This window comes from Pongo abelii, chromosome 1 (assembly GCF_028885655.2).
Source record: "Pongo abelii isolate AG06213 chromosome 1, NHGRI_mPonAbe1-v2.0_pri, whole genome shotgun sequence".
Classification (NCBI taxonomy): domain Eukaryota; kingdom Metazoa; phylum Chordata; class Mammalia; order Primates; family Hominidae; genus Pongo; species Pongo abelii.
This window is the reverse complement of record NC_071985.2, coordinates 215,391,596-215,404,881: the sequence shown is the minus strand read 5'-3', so window position 1 is coordinate 215,404,881 and position 13,286 is coordinate 215,391,596. Positions and strand designations below refer to the sequence as shown.

At 48.1% G+C, this 13,286-nt stretch overlaps 1 protein-coding gene and 1 long non-coding RNA gene across 2 annotated transcripts in view; one reads left to right on the top strand and one right to left on the bottom strand.

Annotated features, from left to right (window-relative positions):
* The window catches only part of IGSF21 (immunoglobin superfamily member 21), a 271,337-nt gene that overhangs the window by 52,013 nt on the left and 206,038 nt on the right, over positions 1-13,286 (top strand). The gene's annotated exons all lie outside the window — the stretch shown is intronic.
* LOC129052008 (uncharacterized) lies at positions 3,595-11,584 on the bottom strand. The gene is made up of 4 exons (XR_008516658.2): positions 10,638-11,584; positions 5,582-5,682; positions 4,885-5,184; positions 3,595-4,280 (listed from the first exon to the last, which is right to left on the bottom strand). It is a non-coding gene; the product is annotated as an uncharacterized LOC129052008 (long non-coding RNA).

Here is a 13,286-nt window from a genome sequence, read left to right as displayed (position 1 = left end):
TTGCGGGGATGGTGCAGTGAATGACCTTTGGAGATAGGTCACCAGCCCAGGCCTGCCTGATTCCAACATCGTGCCCTGTCTTCCGAGCCTGCAGATGCCAGCTTCAGTCCCAGAACTCTACCCAGGCCACCAAGAGCCTTATTTACCTTCCCCCCAGCCCACTTTCCTGGGCTTATCAGGTAGAGGCCGAAGCAGCTGCTCACATTGCAAGCGCCCATTCCAAGTACCCCTCCGGTGACAGGAAAACAAACGAGCCTGAACCCTCAGCAATCCCCTGGCTGAGAGGCCTGCCAGAGTTTTCAAAGGCGAGAAAAGCTATGAAATGGGGTTAAACAAACACGTGTTGGAAAGGAAAACAGATGCCAGACAGATGTGCTCCCAACTTACACTGATACAGTCTCACATGGCGGTGGGAGGAGGCCAAATATTTATGAAGCATTTACTGCAAGAGGCAAAGCGGTGGAGCAAAGGCACAGAGGCTTGAAATCAAGCAGATGAAGCAGACCTGGGTTGGAATTCCAGATCCCCTTGGAGGGCTGTGTGACCTTGGGCAGGGCACTTAACCTCTCTGAGCCTCTGTTTTCTCATCTGCATCCTTCCTATACAGCAAGCTTCTTAATATGCAGGTGGTCCCAACTTACAATGATTCGATTTCCTGTTTTTCTTTCTTTTTTCTTTTTCTTTTTCTTTTCTTTCCTTTTTTTTTTTTTTTTTTTAGAGACAGGGTGTCATTCTATCACCCAGGCTGGAGTGCAGTGGCATGATCACAACTCACAACTCACTGCAGCCTCAACTTCCCAGGCTAGGGTGATCCTCCCACCTCAACCTCCTGAGTAGCTGGGACTACAGGCACGTGCCACCACGTGTGCCTGTATTTTTGTATTTTTTTTGTAGAGACAAGGTCTTGCCATGTTGCCCAGGCTGGTCTCAAGCTCCTGAGCTCCAGCAATCTGCCTGCCTCTGCCTCCCCAAGTCTGGGATTACAGGTGTGAGCCACTGCGCCTGGCCCAATTTGACATTTTTCTATTTTACATTAATGGTGTGAAAGCAATAGTCATTTGGTAGAAACCATCCTTTGATGGTTCAAACCATCCTTTGAATTTTGAGTTTTGATGCAGTAGGAAACTCCCTAGCAGTGCCGGACAGCGTCAGGGAGCTGCAGGTCCCAGTCACCCACGCCATTAGGACAGTGATACACTCCAGCTTACTGTGGTGCAAAATGGTTTTGCCCAATATAGGCCAATGTAAGTGCTCTGAGCATGTTTCAGGTCAGCTAGGCTAAGCTTTGATGCTCTGTAGGTTAGGTGTACTAAATACATTTTTGACTTAGGATATTTTCAACTTAAGATTGGTTAATTGGGATGTAACCCCACTGTAAGTTGAGGAGCGTCTGCATATTAGGGACATAACGTGGGGCCTGACATATGATAGGTGCTCAGTAAATGTTAGTTTCATTCCCTTCATTAGAGGGGTTAGCAAGCTGAGATAGGAGACCGTATTCGCCCTCTAAACCAGGCCAAAAGGAAGGAGCCACTCTCCTGGGGACAATGATGGTAAGTGAGGTCCAGAAGGCAGAAGGGTTGAAACCCAGAGGAGTCTTTGGACTTGGGGGACCAGGATCATGTTCTGTGAACTGTGATGGTGTCACACTGGGGGTGGTAGACAGAGGGTGAGTTGGAGTTGGCCATGCAGGATTTGGACATGGGGAGATTAAATTAATCCCCATTCTAGGGTGATTCTTCTGAATGGAAGATGTTTCCACGGGGCTTGGGGGCACAGTGGCAGAGGCTGGGTATCGTGTTCTGGGGTCAAGACCTTGGACAAGTCTGCTTCACTTCTGTGGGCCCGTTTTCTAAATTATAAAGGGAGAATCATGATATTTACCTTCTGGAGTTGTTGGGCAAAAAAGAAAAAAAAAGCAATGTGGCAGGCCCGTGGTGGCTACTCAGAATACTGGTTGTTATTGGTGGTGGTGTTAATGTCACAGGAGGAGGTATGGCAAATGGAGTGGTGGACAGAGGATGAGTTGCTGAAGGGATAAAAGAGAAAGAGATGAGAGGGTGGAGGGAGGAGTTAGTGCGGGATGGGAGGATGGGTGGATCTGCATCTAAATCCTAATTTCCTTGGCACTTGCCGGGAGGTGGTTTCTTTATGCAAACCATGACACATTTGCACAGGGTTAGAGCAGATCCCCAAGGCTCTGGACAAGCCTGCACAGATACATTTCAGGTACATCGGTCTCAGTTTCCCCAGCAGGAGACAAGGCTCCTGAGACAAGCCTATACTGTCCTTTTCATCCACTCTGCTTGTGTTGGAGACCTGCATTTTTCCAGCTTCCTTGCAACCCCATTGATGCAGCCAGCATTGGTGGGTGGGAAGAGGCCCCCCAAGCTCCTGCCCAGCGCCTCTTTGGGGTGGGAGAAGGGAAGGAACAGAAGTGCCCACCAGTGTCTTCTTTGACTTCACAGTGTCTTGACAGCCTAGGGGCACTGACTGGATTTAGTAAAGTGCTCATAACTTCCAAACCAAAAGTCAGAGCTCAGGATCTAACAATAACGGGTGTTTTCCAATTCCTGAAAAATGATTTATATGAAAAGGGAAATACTGTGATAGCCATCATTTATATGAAATGCAATTTAGTTACTGATTTGGTGAATCACTGGACCGCAATGAACGTGAAAAGAAGTAGAGAATCCACCAATGGGAGACTGCCCAGTGGCTGACACATGGAGGATAATGATGATGACAATAATGATAGAACAACATACTAGCTCCATCTGTATAGCACTCTACATGGCATGTATTATGACTGCTCCCTTGTACAGATGAGGAAACTGAGGCATAGGCAAGGTAAGTAACTTGCCCAAGGGTTTAGGACTAATAAGTAGCAGAGTTGAGATTTCAGCCTGGGTTTGACTGACTCCAGGGCACCAGTTTTTCCCTCCCTTGCTCCTTCCCTCTCCCCTTTCCTTCTTTCCTCCCTCCCTCTCTTCCTTCCTTCTGACCCCCTTCTTTCCTTCCTTTCATTCTTCTCCCTACCTCCTTTGCTGTCTTTCCCTTTCCTGTCTTTCCCTCCCTCCATCCATCTTTCCTTTTTATCCTTTTCTCTCCTTTCTTTCAATCAGATATTGATAAATTGCCCTCTATGGAGGTTGTACAATTTACGCTCCCCCCAGCAATGTTGGAGAGCCTCTCCCTGTTCTCCCACAGGCTTGCCAAACACAGTGTCAGCAAACACACGCCTTAGGAAATGTTGCCTATCTGATCAGTGCAATTTTAACTGATCGTGAAGGAGGTTGAGCAACTTTTCATATATTGATGGGCCATTTGTATTTCTTTCTTTGCGATTATCTTTCATAATTTTTGCCCATATTTGTTCCTTTGTTGGTATTTTTTCTTTTTTATATATATATTTTATTATACTTTAAGTTCTAAGGTACACATGCACAACGTGCAGGTTTCTTACATATGTATACATGTGCCATGTTGGTGTGCTGCACCCATTAACTCGTCATTTACATTAGGTATATCTCCTATTGCTATCCCTCCCCCCTCCCCCCACCCCACAACAGGCCCTGATGTGTGATGTTCCCCTTCCTGTGTCCAAGTGTTCTCATTGTTCAATTCCCACCTATGAGTGAGAACATACGGTGTTTGCTTTTTTGTCCTTGCGATAGTTTGCTGAGAATGATGGTTTCCAGCTTCATCCATGTCCCTACAAAGGACATAAACTCATCATTTTTTATGGCTGCATAGTATTCCATGGTGTATATGTGCCACATTTTCTTAACAATTTCTAGGAACTTTTCATATGTTGAGGATAACATTCATAATAGGAGTCTGTATTTCTTGGCTAGGGCTGCCATAACAAAATACCACAAACTGGGTGGTTTAAACAACAGAAATGGATTTTCCCACAGTTCTGGAGGCTGGAAGTCCAAGATCAAGGTGCTGGCAGGGTTGGTTTCTTGTGTGGCCTCTCTCCTGGACTTGCAGACGGTCACCTTTTTGCGGTGTCCTCACATGGTCTTTCCTCTGTGCATAGCAATTTCTGGTGTCTCTTGTGCCTCCAAATTATTTCTTATAAGGACACTAGTCAGAGCGGATTAGCGTCCACCCTAACAGCCTCATTTTAGGCCAATTACTTCTTTGAAGGCCCTATATCCAAACACAGTCACATTCTGAGGTCCTGGGGATTAGGGCTTCAAATAAGAATTTTGAGGGAACACTTCTCAGCCTGTAAAAAGTAGAGGTTCTTCTTCAAAGACTTTCCTCCCCATCTAATTAAGAATAAATAGTAACTTCTCTTAGAAGCAAAATTTGTTCAAAGACCTGTGCTAACATCCTTAAATATCTGCTAGCCGTAATAAAGAAATCAATGCACTTTATGTTCTTAGCTCCCACAATTTAGCCTAAATATTTGTCCTGGCATGCTTATACTAGTCCAAGCAAGCATTAAGTCATAGCCTGTTCCTCTTCCTTATTTAAAAGTGTTTTTATCTTTCTCAGCATTCCACAAGTTACTTCCTCCTTCCTTTGTTCTCTTCTGCCTTTTCCTCTTTTAAAAAGTTCTAAGTTGCTAGCCCATCAGGACAAATACAAAATGTGAGGTCCCATTCCAGCCAGTAGAAACCAGACACAGCAGTAAGGTAGACGTGTCAGGTTATAAATGACCCTGTCTCCTTTGTTCAGTGTACTCTCGTGGTAAAACTGCTAGCAAGTGTACCCTTTCTGCAGAAAGTAAAAATGGCCTTGCTGAAGAAATTAAATTTCTGTCCAAGTGCTATTTCTTTACAGCACCAGGGAACAGGCATTCCTAACAAGCCGATAACAGAGTCCCACATATTTTTTTTTCTGAGCTTGCTTTTTTAAAAAAAACTTTACCTTGTATATTTTCTCTCTACCCTATGCAATATAGCCTCCTCAAGTCTCCAAATTTGAATATCTGAAATCAGCTTTGCTCCAGAAAACTGAGTGTTTATCTTTTCCTGGTTTCCCCTAATTTGTCTTCAGAGACAGCTTGGTCCAGAGGAAAGGGTGTGATGGGCTTTGGAGTCACTTTGACCTGGCCTGAAGTCCTGGCAATTCGCACAGCCGCAGGGTGACCTTGGGCAAGTCACTCTATCTGAGACGCAGAGTCTCGTTTCTATAAACGTTGCTAATAATAGCTAGCTGGCAGAGCTGCTGTGAGAACAAAATGAGATGATATCTTTAGAACGTGTAGCTCCGTGTCTGGCCCAACACCAGGGTTCAGTATGCTGCAACCATTGCGATTGTCTTTATGAATAACAGCTCATATTTATCAAGCATCCATGGCACCAAGGGCCTGAGGGGAAGGGGGATGCAGAGTGGGGTCTGTCCAGGCATCTGCTCTCAGGGACTCACGGTCAGGACCACGAGCTGGAATGTATGGGCCAGGCCCTGCTGTCCTTCAAAGCCCAAATGGGGAAGGGAGACTCATATCTGAGCCTTGCAAGTAGAAGAGGATTTTCGCAGGTGGGGAGGAGGGGTGTGGGGGAGGGCATTGCAGGGGGAGGGCCCAGGATGTCCCAGAGCAGGGAGGCAGGAAAGGAGAGATCACCTTCATTGGATCACAAGGCATCTTTGTCTACTCGAGAGTTTCTGGTTTGAAAGTGGGAGGCAGTGTGGAGACTCTGTTGTGGAAATAGGAACCATCTTTACCTGAAACAGGCAGAACACACAAGTGTTTGATGGAGTTTGACTGTGAGGCCAGAAGTGCTTGCAGAGGGAAGGGGCACAGGGGTTAGCAGATGATGTTTACACTACACATCGCTGGCTGAGGCTGAGCTTGCAGGGAGCAAGGGCTCTGCTGGCATGGATCGCAGAGGACTTGAGAAGGGTGTATCTGAAGCAAGAGTGTTGGATGATCAGAGACATCCCCAAGAAGCGGGGATTGGTCCAAGGGCCCGTGTTGGATGGAGGTGGCTCAGTGCCTGGCCCTTTACCTCATCTAATGCTAAATGCAAACCCGCAAAGTAGATATGACTGGCCTTATTGTACAGAGGAGGAAACCAAGACTTGGAAAGGTGACATTGTTTGCCCAAAGTCAAATTAGGGACTGGGTGGAGGAGCTGAGCTTAGAACCTGGGGAGCCTGAATTCTCTGCATGCACCCCCATGCTGGTTAGAAAAGGGTCTTGGTTGGTGGTGACCCCAGTGAAAGTGATCCCTGTGGAAAGGCTTAGTGCCCTCCGCCACCCACCTGCCTTGCCAAGTTCCCTCCTTTCCCAGGGTGAGTGGATTAGGCTGAGAAGACATGGGGTTTATGGTGAGCCCACTCCAGAGAAAAGGGCCCTTTCCACCCTTTCCTTCCGCTGCTGGAACCTCATTGCATACCTCCACCCTTGTGATCTGCTGGGGTGGAGGAGCCTATTTGGGGCCTCATCCCCGTCCCCACTCCTGCTGTACAGAGAGAAGGGTCCCCACTGAACACTCTCTGTTCCCCAAAACAAGTGCGGTTGTGTGGCCAGGGCACTCTCAGGTTCCCAGCGCCCTGGGTGCCACTCCGAAGTGTCTGGCTCCTTTCCGCGGATCCCAGGGCCAGTTCCTCCTGCACGTTCCTCATTCTTCTCTCTGCTCCACGTGCGCCACAAACACCTTGATCACATCTACCGCAGGAACACCTGCTCTCCTTTTAACGCTCACATTCATGGAAGGAGAACAACCAGCTTAGCATCATGGTCCAAAATGTCCCCCAGGGACTGGACAGGACCTTGGGAGTCCAGCAGGACCACCCTGCTGCCTTTGGGGTGGGGGTGGGGTGAAGACACATTAAACCCTCTGAACTGCTAGGAGGGTCTCTGTTGCTGCCAGAGCCCCCTCCTCGTCACTCTGCTCACCAAGGAAGAGCATCTGGCCGTTAACTTATATATAATAACCCCTAAACGCTGCCATTAAGTCACCTCTCATTCTTTTAAACTACCCAGGAAGGGAATTCAGGGTGATATATGGAGGCTTTTATGGCTGGTACTGGGCAGCTTAAGGACTTAGCAGCACACTGAACACACACATTGTTGCATAAATAAGAACCACTGTAATATCAAAACATCACTCAGCTCCATGCCTGAGTTTCTCAGCAGCACAGAATCAACATCCTGCACCCTGGGTAATCGTCACTTAGACGAGGGGACTTGAGGACAGGGGCATTGCCCCAGAGCTGGACCACTGAATCCCATGATGTTACCACTGCTAGATGCACCAGGAGACCCTGTCACTTTATCTCCTGTCTCTCTCTCCTTCTTTCACTCAGTCTTCTCGTTAATTACGCCTCATGTTGCAAGGGGCAGGGGATGGAAGAAGAAAGGAATCGCTCCCTATCAGAATTAACCTGCTGCATGCCAGGCACTTTACACATCTTATCTCATGAAATGCTTGATTGTACACAGTGGTAAAGATGTTATTGCTCATTTATAGCTGGGGAGACTCAGTAACTTGTCCAAGGTCACCCAGCTTGTAAGTGACAAAGCTGGGATTTGAACCCTGCCTATGGCCCTTGCATATATGTCATTTGCAGGAAACACGGGGTTCTGGGGCCGGAGGGGGGCAGGTGCTGGTGCAGGTGGACAGCCCCGAGGGGCCCTGAAGAGCCCTGTGTGTGGAGGCTTTGAAACTGGGAGTTGGGGGCTCAGAGCGTCTGTCTAGGTTTGCAGACAAGGGCACGGCACTCACCTGCGGCTGCTCACCTGCGTGGCTATGCTTACCTAGGAGCACCCACTTGGCAAATGGACAGTGTTAATATTTAATGAGTGATGATGACTTTGGGGGAATTGCTGTTTACTCCCTCAGAGAAAGGCTCAGAATTCACATTGGGCCCCGATGGCCCAGGCAGAGACTCCCCAGATCAGATCCCCACCAGCTGGATCCGCCATGGAGGCCCATCTGCAAAGCAGCTTTGGCCAGTGGGGTCCAGTGTCAGGTCCTGAGGGTGGAGGAAGAGCAGGGAAGAGGGAAGTAGGGCCCCTGTGCTTGGGGAATTCTACTCATGCCTGGGAGTGGTTGAAGACGAAACCCAGGCGTATTTCTTCCTTCCACCTTTCCTCTAACCCCCCTCTTGCCCACGCTGACTGGGATGCCAGCTGTGGTGCTGGGGTCCTCTGCTCTTTCCAATTCACAAGGGCAGCCCAAGCGTTCCAGGGCTAATTCCACTTCCTCATAAGACCCCAAGGAAATCACATACCCCGGATGCTTCCGCCCCATGTGAGGATGGTGGCACAGGTGGCCGAGTTAGCGAGTGTCTTTGCTCATGGCTGGAGTCCCCTGCCCCCAGCCCAGGGTAGGGAGTTCTCACTGGTAGTCAGATGCGCCTGATTAACAGAAATGAAAGATGGGCTAATTGCTGCTGAATATGAGCCGCTTGTTTGGTAGGGAGAGCAGGGTTTTCAAATCATGGAGTCCTGGGGGTGCGGGGAAGGACTGTCTATGGGGCTCCTGGTCCACAGTGTGGTGATTGGCCCACAGAGATGAGCTGCCTGTTGGTGGGGGAGGCAGATAAGCTGGAAAATGTGTGGACTATAAGAGAGGAGTGGAGCAGGGGTTTTTGGTGGGGGAGGGGATCTCTTACTCTGCAGGGGATGGAACCGGGAAAAGTTCAACAGAGCAGTGGTGCCAGCGAGGTATGGCAGATGGCCATAAAGGCCACAGATCTCGGGACCTAGTGCATCTGTGTTCAAGCGCAGGATCTCTGTCACAAGCCCCAGCCCACAGCAGGCACCCGGGAAGTGGTAGCTGTGAGTGCCGTCATTGTGGAGAAGGTAGGGAGGGCATTCCAGTTACAGGGAGCCGCATGGGCAAAGGCATCACTGGACCTTGATGCTGCATTTGGGGGATCCTGTACCAGGATTAAAGGATGCCAATGGTGGGGGGCAGGGGAGGAAGTGAGGTCAGAAAGAGAGATCCTTGGGAACCAGACATCTAGCTGAGGAATGGGGTCTTAGGAAGCCAGTGACCATTTCTGAGTAGGGATTCTAGAATCCAGATTTGTATAAGACAGATCGGTGGCTCCCAAATGGCCAACATTGAACCCCTGCTGGTTGGCTACAGACCCCAAAGACCCCATTTGGATAATACATTAATATACAGAGTGCCAGGTCCCACTTCCAGAGAGTATGATTCAATAGGTAAGAATGCCTAATATGTATTAAATGTCTTTTACTTGCTTGATTTTATCCTATATATTTTACTTTTTTGTTTAACTAATGTAATCCTCACAAGAATCCTATGGGAATAGGTACTGTTATTATCCCCATCTTACAGATGGAGGAAGTAAAGCACAGAGAGGTTAAGGAACTTGCTCAAGTTGGCACAGCAGCAATTGTCAGAGCTGGGATTTGAATGTACACTGCCTGACTCTGGAGCCCATGCTTTAAAGCACACTGCTATCCCGGTTCTGATGAAGGCTGAGGAAATCTCACTGGGCTGGGCACACGCCCTCCTGTCCATGATTCTTCCAGGCTGCAGATTTGAGACTCATCATCATTGTCAACCAGTGGTCTTACATTCAGAGAAGACAGTGGTTAGGGTAGGTTGCACCTTCAGGAAGTGCTTCATGGAGCGGGTGGACTTAAGAGGGTCAGGTTATGGTGGATGCAGGGAATCAGAGAGGAAGACAATCTGGGTGAGAGGCACAGCATGAACAAAAGCAAGGAAACAGCAGACATGCAGGCCAGTGGGGGAGGCTGCCTGTGGAAGGACCTGGGAGTGAGGCTAGGTGTGTGGAATGAGCTTGGAAGACTCTGTCTGGAGCAAGTGTCTCGGTGTCTTGTAGCATTTTGGCCTCACTCTCATACCAGTAATTGTAAGCCCTCAAGACGCCTTCATTTCCAGAGCCACCCTAGGCTCTGTGAGAATTGACCCATGATTGAAAGGTCAGCCCAGAGAGGAGTCATTCACAGCTTCACAATCCTCCCAAACGAAGACTCATCCTTAGGGCCTGATGGGATCCCTGGGGTCAGAGGGCTGGGGTCTGAGGTCTGCAGGGCAGAACCAAGTCCAGGGCACCCATAGCAACCTGGAGGGGAAATTGCTCCACTCTCTGCTCTGGAACAGGAAGCGCCTGAAGGTCCACGATTCCTGGCAAGGGCTAAGTAATAATAGGTAAGGAAATAGTCACGCTGAGGAAGGGGTGTAGCAGAGCAGCTAGGAACTCAGTCCCCAGCGTCAGAAAGTTTTTCATTCTGGCTCTGCTGCTCACTAGCCATGAGTTACTTTTCCTCTCCAAGCCTCAGTTTCCTCTGCTGTAAATCAAGAATTAATCTTGCTAGAGTTGTCATGCAGAACCATTGAGATAATGCACAATGCTTATCACAAGCACTTAATAAACAAAAGCCTTCATTCTTATTTCTGGCACAAACTCCCTTGGCCACCTACTTAGCAACCATTCTCTTCTAGCAAAACTTTAATTTTGTTGAGTAATTCCCCTTCCCCCATGTGGATATGGACTTCACGGGGGTGGCACCAACTCTAGAGCCAAGAAGTGAGTGATGATTGGTCTAAAGCTAAGCCAATCTTGGTTGACCTGTTCTCTCTAATAGTGATAGGTTAAACCATGGGCAGCTGATACAGTTCTGGTCAATTAGAGGAAATCTATAAAGGAGCTTCTGGGAAGGGTTGAAGAGGTACCTGGGAAGAAATAGTTCCTTTTCTTCTCCGCTGGACAGGATTATGTCTGCAGTTGAGGGCTGGAACCACAGCAGCCACCTTGCAGCCATGCTTACAGGCTGAGGAGGGCAGGGAAGAAAGATAGACTTGGGACCTTGATGAGGGCCTGGGCTGATTAATTCATCAGCCCTAGAATCCCCCTAGCTCAGGACTTCTTATGTGAGAGAATAATTTTCAACATTGTTTAAACCAAATTGAGTTTCCTGTTGATGTTTCCTGTTACCTGAGCTGGAAGCATCTACCTAATACTCTATTAATTAAAGTTTGGTAAGAGTCTGTTATTCCTGGAGCAAGGCACTTACGTACATATTACTTCTTGTTACCCTCACACGAATAGAGCAGAATTAATATCCCTATTTGTCTTAGTCTGCTGTGGCTGCCATAACACATATCATAGACTGTGTGGCTTAAACAACACAATTTGATTTTCTCACAGTTCTGGAGGCTGGAAGTCTGAGATCAGGCTGCCAGCAGGGTCGGGTTCTGGGGAGGGCTCTCCTCCTGACTTGTAGATGGCCCCCTTCTCACTGGGTCTTCACATGGACTTTCCTTGTTACATGTGCAGAGAGAGAGAGAGAATGAATCTTATCCTCTTCTTTCAAAGCCTCCAGTCCTATCAGATTAGTGCCCCGCCCTTAGGAGCTCATTTAACCTTAATTACTTTCTAAAACCCCTATCTGCAAATGCAGTCACATTGGGGGTTAGGGCTTCAACATATGAACTTGGGAAGACACAATTCAGTCCATATCACAACTGCACACTCAAGAAAAATTAAACTCACAGATGTGAAGTGACTTGCCCAAATCACATCACCTGCAAGGGGACAGAGCTGGGCTTTGAACAGAAGTCTGAATTCTAAAGTGTGTGCTCTCTGCGCTAGTCAAGCATCCCCTCTGGTGTGTGTGTGTGACTCAATCCATAAGTCATCTTACTATCCTACTCTGGGAAAGATTATTAATATAAAATTTTTCACATTTTAAAAAACAGCTTTAGGACAGGTGCGGTGGCTCACGCCTGTAATCCTAGCACTTTGGGAGGCCGAGGCAGGTGGGTCACTAGGTCAGGAGATCGAGACCATTCTGGCTAACATGGTGAAACCCTGTCTCTACTAAAAATACAAAAAAATAGCCAGGCATGGTGGCTGGTGCCTGTAATCTCAGCTACTTAGGAGGCTGAGGCAGGATAATGGCGTGAACCCGGGAGGCGGAGCTTGCAGTGAGCTGAGATCGCGCCACTGCACTCCAGCCTCGGCGACAGAGCGAGACTCCGTCTCAAAAAAACAAAACAACAACAACAAAAAATCAGCTTTAATTGAGGTATAATTTACCAACAAAAAAGTCCAATTAGAACTGTCAGATTAGCTGCATTTTGACAAACGTATGCAGTTGTGTAAACACCACCACAGTCAGGATATAGAACAAGCCAATCACTCCCAAAAGTCCCATCACGGACCTTTTGGAATCTCCTGCATCCTGCCCTTAGGCCCAGGCAACCACCCACCTGCTTCCTGTCCCTGCAGTTTGGTCTTTTCTAGAATTTCCTACCAGTGGAAGCATACAGTTTGTGTCTTTTGGGTCTGGCTTCGTTCCGTTGGCATGATGCTTTGGAGATTTAGCCATATGGTTACACGGACCACTCGTTCATCCCTTTTTATTGCTGTGTAGTATTCTGTTATAAGGAAATATCAGATGTGGATTTATTTGAATTTTATTTTGTTTTGTTTTATTTTATGTATTTATGTATGTGTGTGTTTATTTATTTGGAGATGGAATCTCACTCTATCACCCAGGCTGGGGTGCAGTGGTACAATCTCAGCTCATTGCAATCTCTATCTCCCAGGTTCAAGCGATTCTCCTGCCTCAGCCTCCTGAGTAGCTGGGACTACAGGCGCGTGCCACCATGCCCAGCTAATTTTTGTATTTTTAGTAGAGAAAGAGTTTCACCATGTTGGCCAGGCTTATCTTGAACTCCTGACCTCAGGTGATCTGACCTCCTCGGCCTCCCAAAGTGCTGGGATCACAGGCATGAGCCACCGCGCCTGGCCTCTTTGAATTTTAAAATCATGCTTTCCATACCTGAGTGTTCTGGGAAGCTCAGCCTCATGTATTCTGTGGCTTGCAAGGAATCACACTGCAGAGACAGAAACACCCAGATGGCTGGGCCTGCCGGGCCCGTACTGCTTTCCAACAGCCATCCTGGGATCTTGCATCTAAATAGCTCTAGTTCCCTCAATATCTCCAGAGAGCTTGCACCCCACCCCCGAGGCGTTGCAGGAAGGAATTCCATGTGTTCCCCGAATCTGAGCAGCCCGTGTCTAAGCGTCTTCACAGATGGGCAGTTCTTCTTTTATCTAGTCTCAAGCCTTCATGCTTCATTACTATTCTTCCCGCTGCTGATGAAATGAAGCTTTGAAGTGAGAGAACTGCATGGATCTGAAGGCTCGAGGAAGAGGATGACGGGAAGGCCCAGGAGTCTCTCCCACGTCCCTGGTTAGACAAAAAGCTTCCTGCTCCAGGAGCTGATGTTGTCACGACCCACCCACATCCCCTCACTCGCTCTTGTCACTTCAAGTGTGCCACCTGACTTTCCACTGCCAGCTCTCTAATTTCT